At 38.2% G+C, this 12419-nt stretch overlaps 1 long non-coding RNA gene across 1 annotated transcript in view; it reads left to right on the plus strand.

Annotated features, from left to right (window-relative positions):
* Positions 1–1785: 1785 nt before the first annotated feature.
* Positions 1786–12419, plus strand: part of LOC121901421 — a 158998-nt gene continuing 148364 nt past the window's right edge. The window contains exon 1 of the long non-coding RNA XR_006097286.1: positions 1786–1850. This is a non-coding gene — a long non-coding RNA (uncharacterized LOC121901421). The remainder of the gene's footprint in view (positions 1851–12419) is intronic.

A 12419-nucleotide genomic window follows, 5' to 3' on the forward strand; every position in this document is an offset into this window, starting at 1 on the left:
AAAAATACTCCATTACAAGTATAAGCCCTGCATGAAAAATCCTACTTAAGTAAAAGTACATAAGTATTAGCAGCAAAATTTACTTAAAATATTGAAGTAAAAGTACCCATTTCATCCCCTTGACTGATACAGTAGTAGATTATTAATAGTGAAGCATCAGTGTGTAAGCAGCATGTTACTGTTGTGTCTGCTGGAGGTGGAGCTAGTTTGAACTACTTTATATACAGTAAGCTAGTTTAGTTAATCCACAGTACAGTAACAGTAACCTGTTTTTAGTTTATGGAATTTTTCTCTAATCTTTGACTTTTGGTGAAATATTGGATCATTTGGACATTTATTGAAATGAAACCACGTGAGAAGTTTAGAGGGAAAAATCACTATTTGGTGGAGCTGTTATCAACTCATAGACATCTGAAATGTGACCCTGACTACACACTGCTTCTTGTAAGACATCAAAAGCCAAAAAGGTTGTAAACCAATGGTTTCATCTTTAACAATGTGTTGTATTTTAAGAGCTTGTTATATTATCCATTGTGACAAATCTTGTCAAATAAATGTAGTGGAGTAGAAGGTGCAATATTTGCCTCAGAAATGTAGTGGAGTGGAAGTATAAAGTAGTATCAAATGGAAATACTCTGGTAAAGTACAAGTACCTCAAACTTTTACTTAAGTACAACACTTGAGGAAATGTACTTAGTTACTTTCCACCACTGATGGTTATTTTGTGGCATCGGCATCTTTTATGAAGAAAAGGCTCATTGTTGCTGCAGTACAGCCTCCGGCCACTAGGGGCAGCGGAACACGGCGCAATACTGCCAAGCAGCTCTGCAGTCACTGAGAAATCAAGAAATCAAGAAATTAAAAACTATCTCGGATGGTTTAAATTGATTATATTGACGTTAATGGACTTTACCTGCTCTCTTATGGAGTAAGTGCTCATTTTATTGATTCACAGATGCCTGACATCGATGGAAATTGTCTTGAACTGGTGCTAAGAAGTTCACCTGTCTTCCAGTTTGTTTTCAACGGGCGACATCAGCGCCAAATGTACCTTGTTAGCTAACCATCCTCAAAGTGATGACAGTCCGCTTCAGAGCGAGGCCAAAAATTCAAAATGTGCTCCAAATTTCAACTTTGTTCCAGTAAGAACACTGACACAGTTACAACCTCTTAAGTCCAATCATCAACAACAGGTGGTGTCATCAGTTAGCATCACTGCCAAGAGTACAGCGACAGACATCTGTAGCAAAGATTGTGATACTGTTGGAGCAGACACATTAGTCCCACCGCCAGCATCAGGGCTGTCATCAGCAAAGGAAGAAGTGTTTGCTTGGCAAAGCTTGTGAACGACGGCTCTTGTGGGGCAAATAAAGCAAAGAGGAGAGAGAGAACAAGCCGGAAAAAGAATACATCCATGGACCAGCAGCGGTGTACAATGGAGTTGGCGGGAGTTTGGGAATCAGTAACAGGATTACAGTAAGTTACTTATTCACATCCTAAATTAAGAGGTGCAGTTATGAAGCAAGTAAGCAGCTATTCATCAAGTCTTACAGAATAGGGCTGACAAATGTCCTGGACACTGACTTTGGAGGAAAAACATTTTTTCCTGACCAGTGACCTGTTGTACTCCTGCCTTCCAAGCAAACTGTCACAGAGTATTGTATCTGTTTAATTGCCATCAGCAGCTCGGGTATATGGCTGTACCTGTACATTGTTGTCATTGGCCCACATCTGACCCACTGTGCCTTTCATTGCTGGCTATTGAGTCCAACCTGTTGTGATCAATGGAATTCGAGTATCTGATGGATTAGTTTGCACAACACAAGGTCAAGGAAGAAACTCTCCTAAAGGTAAGACATTGTTCTATTATCTTTGTGCAGTGTGGTTGGATGTTTGTGCATAGAGCTTGGTTGTTGGATGTTTATCATTGCTGCTTTCTGTTTGGCTTGGTTGTACTGCTTGTGCTGCTTAATGAACATCAGTTCCATTATGGCTTCATCTCTTTGTGACATTGTTTTCATAAGCTGCAGTTTACACTGTCACATCAGCCTGGTGTGCTCAGTGGTGGGTATGATTGCTCTTTGACAGTCTGTTACCTTTGTTGCTATGAGTGCTCTGTTTAGTGCTAAAGTAGCAGTGGGCAGCAGCAGTCATTCAGATAAGCCGTCATGTCTAACTGTAATTATGCATCTTAACACACTTAAGATGTGCACAGGATGAGTTGTCAAAACAGCTCTCTCTGCAGTGATTTGACATTCAGGCTTAACAGTGGTGTGACTGGTGACATTTGGGACATGATTATATCATAGTATATGTGTTCTGCAACTACCATGTGGCAATTTACACTGGTGTGAATACAGTAAATTTGTGGTGTAAACCATAATAGTTTACTAATGCACACAGGGCTAAACTATAGTATTTTTTACTACACATAGTAAATATATGGCATAAAGATAAGGTAAGTTATTACTTTGCACAGTAAACAGTCACATCCATTGTGTAAACTACTGTATAGTATTTTAATACTACAAACAGTGAATCTATGATGTTAACAATTTTATTGCTGCTTACTCTTTACTGAGAGTGAGCTGTCAGCAGCAGACTGGACTGAAGTCAGTTTGTTGCTACATTTGCACATGAGGTAGTTTGACACAGTGATTTTCTGAGTGACATCTAAGCTATGACTTAGTGTGGTTATAAGACAAAGGGAAAGGCAGCAAGAACAAATGTCTTGTTGAAAATTAAGTTGACAGCTGCGCTGACTTTCTTTAGTCAAGATTCAAAATATCATCAGGACAAAAGTTAAATGTCTCTCACTAAATGGGAAGAGTAAACTTATCATATCAAAGCTATTTGCTATAATTCTTTTTTTGAGTAAATTCATCTGACTTATTTCATAAGTGATTACTGAATATGGGTCTTTGAAAGTGGTCAAACAGTAATAGAAATATGGAAAGTAAAAATGAAAATGTGTCTAGAACCATTTGTAATCTAACTGTAGCACACTAAATTCAGCCTTATCAGAAATACTCTTCAATGAAAGGTTGATTGCTGAGTATTTTGTCACACTAGTTTTACTACAAACAAATATCAGGGTCTTACTCATGTCTACAGGGGTTGCACTACTGTTAAATCAGAGTTTCCATAACTTAATGTAAATATAAGGGACTCCAATTACAAAATAAACAGCAGAATGGGAATGACCTTGTAATTGAGTTTTACTCTGCATTCAGAGCACCGTTCATCTGGTCCAAGGGAAAGGAGGACCAGCCACTGTACATTTGTGGGTGCCTGACTCGCTGAGAATTATATTGCAGTAGAATAGGGATTCAGAGGTATTCAGAATATGCTTACATCACCTTTTCATTATAGAGAGGGAGTGCAAATTACCCTCCCTAAGAACTTAATTTGTTTTAGCGAAATGTACAGTGGAAAGAGATGAGAAATTTGGCACAGAGAGATCAGGCCAGATGAGGAAAAATGTGTAGATCAGAGATCTACACATTTTTTAATTGTGTCACAGTTTATAATCTTGCAAAAAATAGTGTACACTCTGAGCACAGTAATGCACATTTATGGCCATATTAAACCATTGTGTTGTAAATTATGCTTTGGCATAGCCTTTAATAGAACTTTAGACAATGTCTGAAATACACAAGTGCCCCCGTGTAGAACTCATTCATGTTTGAGATTTAATCTAACCATTTTTATTTTAGCCTGGCACACACATAGTAGTATATTTCAGTCGAACCACAAATAAATAGTCATGTTTATGGGAATGCAAATGTTATGCTGGCAGTATAAGAATACATAGTGATGGCAGACAGCACTTTGAAATCTAATATGAGAAAATATAAACAAAAATAAACAATACTAAATGTTACTACTAAATTTAATATTACAGTACGAAATGCAATATCAGAGATTTCAGAGAATCTGGCAACGTGGGGGTATGAAGCTTGGTCATGAAGGCTGATGAAACAAACAAACAAAAATATAGATGTATTGTAGTTTCAAGAATAGAGATTATACTGATTTATTAAGTCAGTTATTATGAATAGAATGTTGAACGTATATAACATTAACCAGTTTTCCACAAAATGTTTATATGGAGACAAATTGGATGACACCTGAAGGAATATACAGTACAACATACAGAGAACTGGGCCACAACATTTTCACACTTTTATTCACTAGAAAAGGAAAAAAATAAAACACATCAGCCGAGATTGTTATGCCTGGAGACCATAAAGTATGGTACCACTGGATATCAACTTAAAACCTCCCCTTTGGCAACGACTGTCCAACCTTGGAGAGGTCACTTTTGCCTCTGTCCCTGAAACATCTCTTTGTGGCCGAGATCTGTTCCATAGTGACAATTTGCCATTAGGTTTAAGTAATGCGATGTTGGCAGACAGAGGTGCCCTCTGCCCTCTCTGTTGCTTCCCACAAGGCAAAGAGAGGCTCCTGTCTTGTCTAGGTCAACTTCCCTTTCAAGCAGACAGCACTTCAAACTGCAGGGACTGTAGTCACCTTTGAGCTACCTAGGTGCCTCACAGAGAGCCTTGGCCCTCTCACCTCTTGCAATTACTGCCTGGAACACCATACTGCTGTTGCATCTGCAGGAGCTGTAACGAGAGAAGAGAGGTGTAAACAAAGTGGTGGTTTAGATGTAGCATTGACACTTTTGGGCAATTACTCATGTCTGTGGTCTGCAATTGGCTGTCTGGAAGGGGGAAAATGGGTCTGAAGTGAAACATTATTGAGGTCCAACTACAGTAAATCTAATTTTGTTTTGTTTTCCCTCCAAAACTCCATCGCAGAAAGAGATTTGTTCAAGATTTGAGGTTTTTTTTTTTCTTCCACCTGGCATCCATTATAATTTTTTGTTGATAAATTGTTGATATATCTATCTGTGGAGTATTATAAAACATTCAAAACAAGCACCTGTACCTTTGAAGGAGAAATTCTCTGTAGTCCGCTACTGAGAAATGTAGATCGGCTCGCGATGTCTTGTCAGGTCGCACATGTACTGGTTGAGCAAGCCAATAAAGTCTTCTCCGAAAAACACTGATGGCATGCTGGGAACAATGTTTTTTCCTGCCAGGTTTGTATGTATTTTCACTTATGAAAATCAAACATTAGCCCGAGCAGGACTACACGTAGCTGACAGAAGCATTTTCCAAGTTTTGCAGTGGTTGATTAAAGTAAATGGCAGACTTCCACACAAATTCTACATCAACTCTGTTATCTTTGCCGTAGACCTTAAACCACTTAATTTACCTCAGAATCAAATCTGTTCATTACAGAGTAAATGTGCACATGCAATTAATACATATTGGATAGTTGCTTACCTTACGTTAGGTAGCATGAGTGTGTGCATAACTCTAATCTTATGTACACTGATAGAAACTGTGCTGTGTATAAATTATGATTATTAAAACCTTACAATGATAAAAATGTACAGCGCAAATAAACTTATATTAGAAAAAGGACAAGGTGTAAATACAGTTCATCATCAGCTATACTAAATATATCCTAGTGTGCGTACATGTGTGCAGAATATTACCAGTGTACATATGTGCTTAGTTAAATCAGACATCAGTTAGTTATGGGTGAGTCACACAGATCTAGACCTTTGTTCTTTGAAGCAGCAGTTGCAAAAGAAGATGTACATGTGCGTGGTTGTCTTGGTTTTGGCAGTTCTACAGCATATTCCAGCTGAGAGAGCCTGGAAGCTGTGTTGGCTGGTGTGAGCTGGGTCATGAAAGAGATGTGTATTTAAGTGCACTCCTTGATCCTAGTGTCACACATGCCTGGAAGGAGGGCAAGTTGCATACAGTGATTTTCTCAGCTGATTGGATGATGCACCTCAGTCTGGTTCTCCCCACGTCGGATGGCCAGTGGAAAATAGTCAGTTACGGTGAAAGACAGAATGGACTCAGTGATGGCAGTTAGTTTATGTGGCAGCTGCTACAAGCTGTGATGTTGAATGTGGGATCATTGACAGTCTTTCACAGAATTTGGTTGCTACTCTCGTGAACGGCGTGGATGACCAAGTTCTTTCCTTTGAAAGCAGTCCACAGCAGCCTCCAAAAGCCCCACTGTGCAAATTGTGGCACAATCTGACACTTCTTGTGTCAAAAAATGAGTCTGTTGTAAAAAAAAAAAAAAAAAAAAAAAAAAATGCTGTGTTTTTTTTCCTACTGTGACCTACTTACCCTGCTGTGCATTGTCTCTCACTTGCACAGTCAATTCCATAGGAAGTCACCGAAATGCCAAATGCGTGACAGCAAGTAATAAGGCAACTATGATGTCATAACACTCAGATTTGGCCTAACAGATCACACCAGTTTAGCAAGCTCATAATATGATTCTGAGTCATACATGGTAGCGGAGAGACAATCCGAGGACGAGATATCACCAGACAATAATTAATTCTCGGTTAGAGAGCTGTTAGGTTTTCCGTTCAAGCTTGAGCCTAATAGGGCTGCAATTTATGCTTATTTTCATTACAGCCTAATCTTCTGCTTGATTAATTGATAATCATTTTGTCTATAAAATGTCAGAAAATTGTGAAAAATGCTCATCACAATTCCCCCAAAGGGATGTCATTAAATTGCTTGTCTTGTCTGACCAGCACTCCAAATTTTAAGATATCCAGTTTATTATCACATAAGACAATAAAATCAATTGAGCAGCTGGAACTAAGGAATATTTGGTCATTTTACTTGATAAATGACTCAAACGATCAATCGTCAAAATGGTTACTGATTATTTTTTGTGTCAACTGTTTTTGTTTCAGCTCTAGAGCCAAATGTCATGTTTATGTAATATGGCAACACCAGTAGAGAGTGTTCTTATCCTGTTTTTGTGTTCAATGAAGTATCAATGAAGTATGAGCCCCAGTTAGTCTATAAAATATAAGAGTACATTGTTGCTGAAGTTTTTCAAATACTGCAGATTCAGAATTAGTGTTTTCATGATGACTTAGATCCAGAAGTATGGCACAACTTCACCACGTACTGTTACACACATACTATATTTATTCTAAGTCATTGTTTTAGAAAAAACAGAATATATATTCTGTCAAATTAATGGTATTGCAAAGTGAAAGAAACAAGAGAAAGATTGACAAAGAAAGACGGAAAACCTATTACTGTTCACCTTCACGGTTTGCGCCGTACCTCCTGTGTTCTTGTGAATTGACTTTCAAGGGCACAGAGTTTCAGCAAATATTTCATTTCCCAAGATGGCCATCACTCAAGCTATCACTTGAACAACTCAAATTCGTCTTTTGTGAGGGAAAAAGGGAAAAAGATAGAGGTTATATAGAAAGTGGAAGATGACTGAGATTACTTTGTGCTTTTTTTTCATGTGTCAATATCTGGAGACAGAAAGTAAGAAAAGTGAAGATTGGAAGTCGTCAGATTGCTCTGTTATCACAGGAAAGTACATCTTAAAACACATCTCTATATGATATTGAAAAAAAATGTATTCTAATTATCATTTATTGAAAATGCACCTTTTCATATAATTTCAAAGGATTAAATTATTCTATTTAGGATTAATGGGACCTATTTCTTGGAAAAAAAAAAAAAGAAAACTGCCACTGACACTGTGTTAAATGTTATTTTTGCTTACTTCAAATGTATCTATTTTTAATTGATTGGGTCTTTCTTGGCTTGTTTGTCCATTAATCATTTGATGATGTGAGGAACATGGCAGTTACCCAGCAGCGATGTAAATTGGGCTTCAAAGCCATGGTTTATTTTTAAAATCAGAGAGCTAGCGGTTCTTATTCAGGTTGATTATGTCTACATACAAAGGCTCGGTAAAAAAAAGTATTAAAGAACAAACGGCAGCATGTGGAATCAATGCATTCCGTTTCCTTTACACATGTTGGATTCTTTGTTCAGAAAGAAACCATTATGATAGGCCTCATCATGGCACTTTGAAAAGTAATGGTCTGTTTCCATAGAGCATATCAGCACTCTGATAGCACAGTGCCAGCATTTTCTCGGTTGAATTAGGAATGTTGACAACAAACACGAGTAAAACAAAAAGCTGGCATGGTCTGAATTTAAAAATGGGTTCAGTAGGCATTTGAACATTTATCACACCTCTGTGTAAATTGCTGTTTTTTTTCCCACAGTTTTTGAACATCATCATATTCTTTATTTATACTTTTGGGGAGGAGAACACAAAAGGAGTGTGTTTTTTTTTAAAGTGCATGTGTCCATGAGGTGGGGGTTGGCGTTGAGGACAAGGCTCCAGAGGTCAGCCTCTTACTGCTGCTGCTTTCACCGTGTTGAAACAAGAGGCAGAAGGTCAGATTACCCCCACCAGGATATGAAAAGAGAAAACAGTGCATTAGCCAGCCTTTGTTCCGCCAAGATACATGGGCTTTTCCCACTGGTGCTGCTGGTTCATTGTCCCTAGGGTCTCAACGGGTCACAGGCTTTTGGGGTAAAAAGGACAGCGAGTTGTCATACTGCTTTCCAAAGGTCTATGTCTACGTCTGTCATGCCCCTAAGCCATCAATGGGAAACAACTGTTGCTCTGCTATCGCAATACGAGGATATTAAAGCTATTTATCTAGACGCCCTGCCTCTGCCCAGACAGCTTGGAGGGGCTGATGCATGCTTAATACACTAATCACACTCTCTCCCTAGGACCCCTACTTGCTGCCCTAATCTCTTTCCCTCTCAGTTTCTCACTTTCTCATAACTTTGATAACCCATGCCATGCAAACAGAAATTGACAAGTAGTACACTCACAAAACTACTGACATCTCCTGCACAAATACATAACTGTGCGCTTGCACGGTTTTCTGCTGTCTCATACACAGAAACTCAGAACAGGCTGGCAGAGGTATGCCATCAGGGGGCTTGTTTATTTTTCAAATGGCGGACAGCTTCCTATGCGGGCTATTTTGGTGTCCGAAGACATGGTCCCATCTTACACCTCCTTCTGCATGTCCATCTGGTGTCTACATATCAAATTATGTGGGCTAACTGTGTGTGCATGTGGTTGGTGGTGCTGTGCATTTCTAACAGGACTGCTGATGTAACAGACATGATACTATTATCCAGGCCTGGATATTTTCAGTAGTAGCTGTAACTTGTTTTTGCTCGTTTGTGTTGCGTAGAGGGCTGCCTTTAACAATTATTTTCATTATTGATAAGTCTGCCAATGAATCATTTGGTCTGTAAAATATCAGAAAACTGAAAACTGCCCATCACAATTTCCTAAAGCCCAAAGCAACATCCTCAAATCACTTGTTTTGTCTGACCAACAGTCCTAAATCTAAGATATTTAGTTTATAGAGAAAAACAGCAAATCCTTACAATTGATGAGCTGGAACTGATAATATGTGTCATGTTTGCTTGAAAAAATGACTCAAATGATTAATTGGTTATCAAAATTGTTGCAGATTAATTTTCTGGTGATCGACTTATTAATTGACTAGTGATTTCGGCTGTAGTTTTTTATACATCAGCAATTAGGTAATAGCCTTTTAATTGTAATCAGCAATATTAATGCCTGACTTCTGTGTCAAGAGGCATGCACATTGATTCTGACGCGATCAAAACAAAGAACTGTAATCGTATAAACACAACCGGTAATCCTACACAGCTACTACAATTTCCTGACTTTACCCACCACAACTACCTAAATGCATGTTGACACACAAACACTCCCGAGTGATAGTAATGGCATGGGAGAAAGCCGTATACTTAAACATCTCTCAATTATGCTTGATTGTACTGATGCTCAGTATGAAGCAAACAGCAGGTTGACGGATCAGTTGCCTTGGCAATTTTCATTTGAATCCGTTCGTAGCGGCTGTTATGAATCGATAGCTTTTAATGACTGATGGGAGGGACTGTGTCTTCTTGGTTATTAGTGTCAGTAATCTTTTTTCCTCCCTCCAGAAAAAAAAAAGATGTGACAGTTTGATGGTTGGTTGCCGCTAACCAATTCTTGCAGTATAACACTATTAAAACTCATTTTCCAGCCATTTTAACACTTTAAAGTTTGTGAAGTTCAATATCAGTACTAAATAATAGCAAGTCAACCCTGCTATAACCTTTCATTTGCTCACTCTTCAGTTTTATCAGTTTTACTCATTTCTATAAATCCCCACTGACAGCTATGTTCATTATAAATGACAAGACACCTACAAAACCAATTCCAATGAAATGCCTGCTTTTGTCTATTATAGTTCCAAACTTTTATGCAACTGATAAAAAATGAAATCTGTGTGTTCTCTCTCCTATACACAAGCCATAGCAATCATCTACTTTCATGCATATTTCTCGTTGCTTCTCTGGAAAGCGCCTGTGATTTCTGACATCAAAATGAATGACACTCATTTGTAATGTCTGCAATGACAGTTTGAAGGAAATTGCATTGTGCTAAAAAGCCACTCAAACCCTTGATCATGGAAATTCACCTCCGATGTTATTTACAAAACCTGTGTTTGCTTTTATATGGAGTGCAACCACATACATGCCTTACATGTTTGCATTATTTCCAGTATTTCCATTGTGACTCGTGAGGAGAAACAGAATAAGTTGTATTGCTGTTGTTCCATTGCTTGACCCTAATGCTAGAACAGTAGCTGGGAGTTAAATTTGTGCTAAATATACACATGCACAACTTAGGTTGTTACTTGTGAGGATTTCACAGTCATGAAACATTACTGTTGCAACCAGTACTATTACCACTACTACTGCTAACACAGATGAACAGCTCTTTTGCAGTATCAGTTAAATTTTACTTTTCACACTCTAGATGATGTTTGCCATGATGAAGAGATTCTACAGGTTTAAATATTAGTGGGGCACAGAGATACTAGAGAAGAACAACTTAGTCAAACTGTGTGGTTAAACATTATTTCACTGTGCATTGTTGCCACTCGTGATTATATTTTGTCAAAGGATGCATGTCAAGTTGTGGTGCTGAAGTTCAAAATTTAGGACATCCTTGACCACATGTCAGGGATGTTTCTCTCGTGTTTCTCTGTCAGTCACTGAAAAAAGTGCATGTTGGGGTAACATACAGGAACCATTTATACTATTGCTTCTTGGATCGGCTGTATTGTACTTGCACGTTTCAGTGCATGCCTCAGAAGCGAATAGGCAAGCCTGTATTGCCTGTTAACTGTTGTGACCTGTACTGCTGGTATGTGTTTGGCAGACTGGATGTGCAGTGTACCGTTTTATTGACAACATTCCTGCCTGCTAAAGTGAGTTTACCTGGATTTTTGGTACATAACAACCTACAGCTAGACACTGCGGTTCTCCCTACATGGCTCCACTTTTCACTTTTTAACCTCTCTCCTTGGCTTTTTTGAATTTGTCACACAAACGGGCAATTATGTAAGTCCTAAGTAACAAATGGATAAATGTGTATTCATATATATATATATATCTATATATATCTATATATCTATATATATATATATACATATTTGTGCCTTTTACAACAAAACAAAAGCAGGGCTGCTGTGGTAACACAACCCCACCAATACCCTCTGTCATATACTCATTTTTTAATATTCATTATCAAGTTATTATCATTATATTTTTCATGTTAATATGGTCAGAATTTCTTCCAAGCATGTTAGACAATAATATCACAGGAAGTCATTTGATGATGTACAGAGACAGTTTAGTATACTGTCTAATCTTGATTACATGTATCACAAACAAATTAGAGACTTGAAAACATTTGCTGCCATTTTCAGTTCTGTATGATGTGTTCTTGCTGCAAAAACAGCTTTTAATTGTCTATCAGCATCATTTCCATTTAGTCACAGAGAGCAAAAGTGACAACAGATCAAGGCGATAATACAGTAGGTCTAGGTGCAGAAAGGTAGTCAATTTGCATCAAGCGGTGATATGTTGTGAAATCTAAAATCCAAACTATGACAGCATTATGTAGCTCTCTAGTGCCTACCCAAAGAATGACAATACTTCTCTCAGGCCTTGGCTAGAGATGGCTAAGTGTAGATATTTACTGGTCACGGTGAGGGTTTTGATCTGGGAGGGTGCTAGCAGCTGTAACCATGTACCACAATGGCTGACACTGGCACAATCCAGTGGCTGAATCTCACTCAAAAATATGTAAAGAAGCATTTTTGCAATTATTTTTGAATAACTACATAATATTGAAGGACACCAAAGTCTTTCAGTGAAATCCAGGCCTTGAAAGGCCACATCTGTTGAAATCATCGGACAAAGAAACAGAACATTGATGAATAAGCACTGATAACTGAGTGATTAAGAGACAACATATTTCAATGGGAGGGAACTGAATGTGCTAATGACAGACCCTATACCTCGTTATACTTCTTGAGCGGGGCTCAAGGTTACTTACTGAGGCAGACAGCTATTCATCACAACTATAAC

The sequence above is a fragment of the Thunnus maccoyii genome, chromosome 8, assembly GCF_910596095.1.
Source record: "Thunnus maccoyii chromosome 8, fThuMac1.1, whole genome shotgun sequence".
Lineage (NCBI taxonomy): Eukaryota > Metazoa > Chordata > Actinopteri > Scombriformes > Scombridae > Thunnus > Thunnus maccoyii.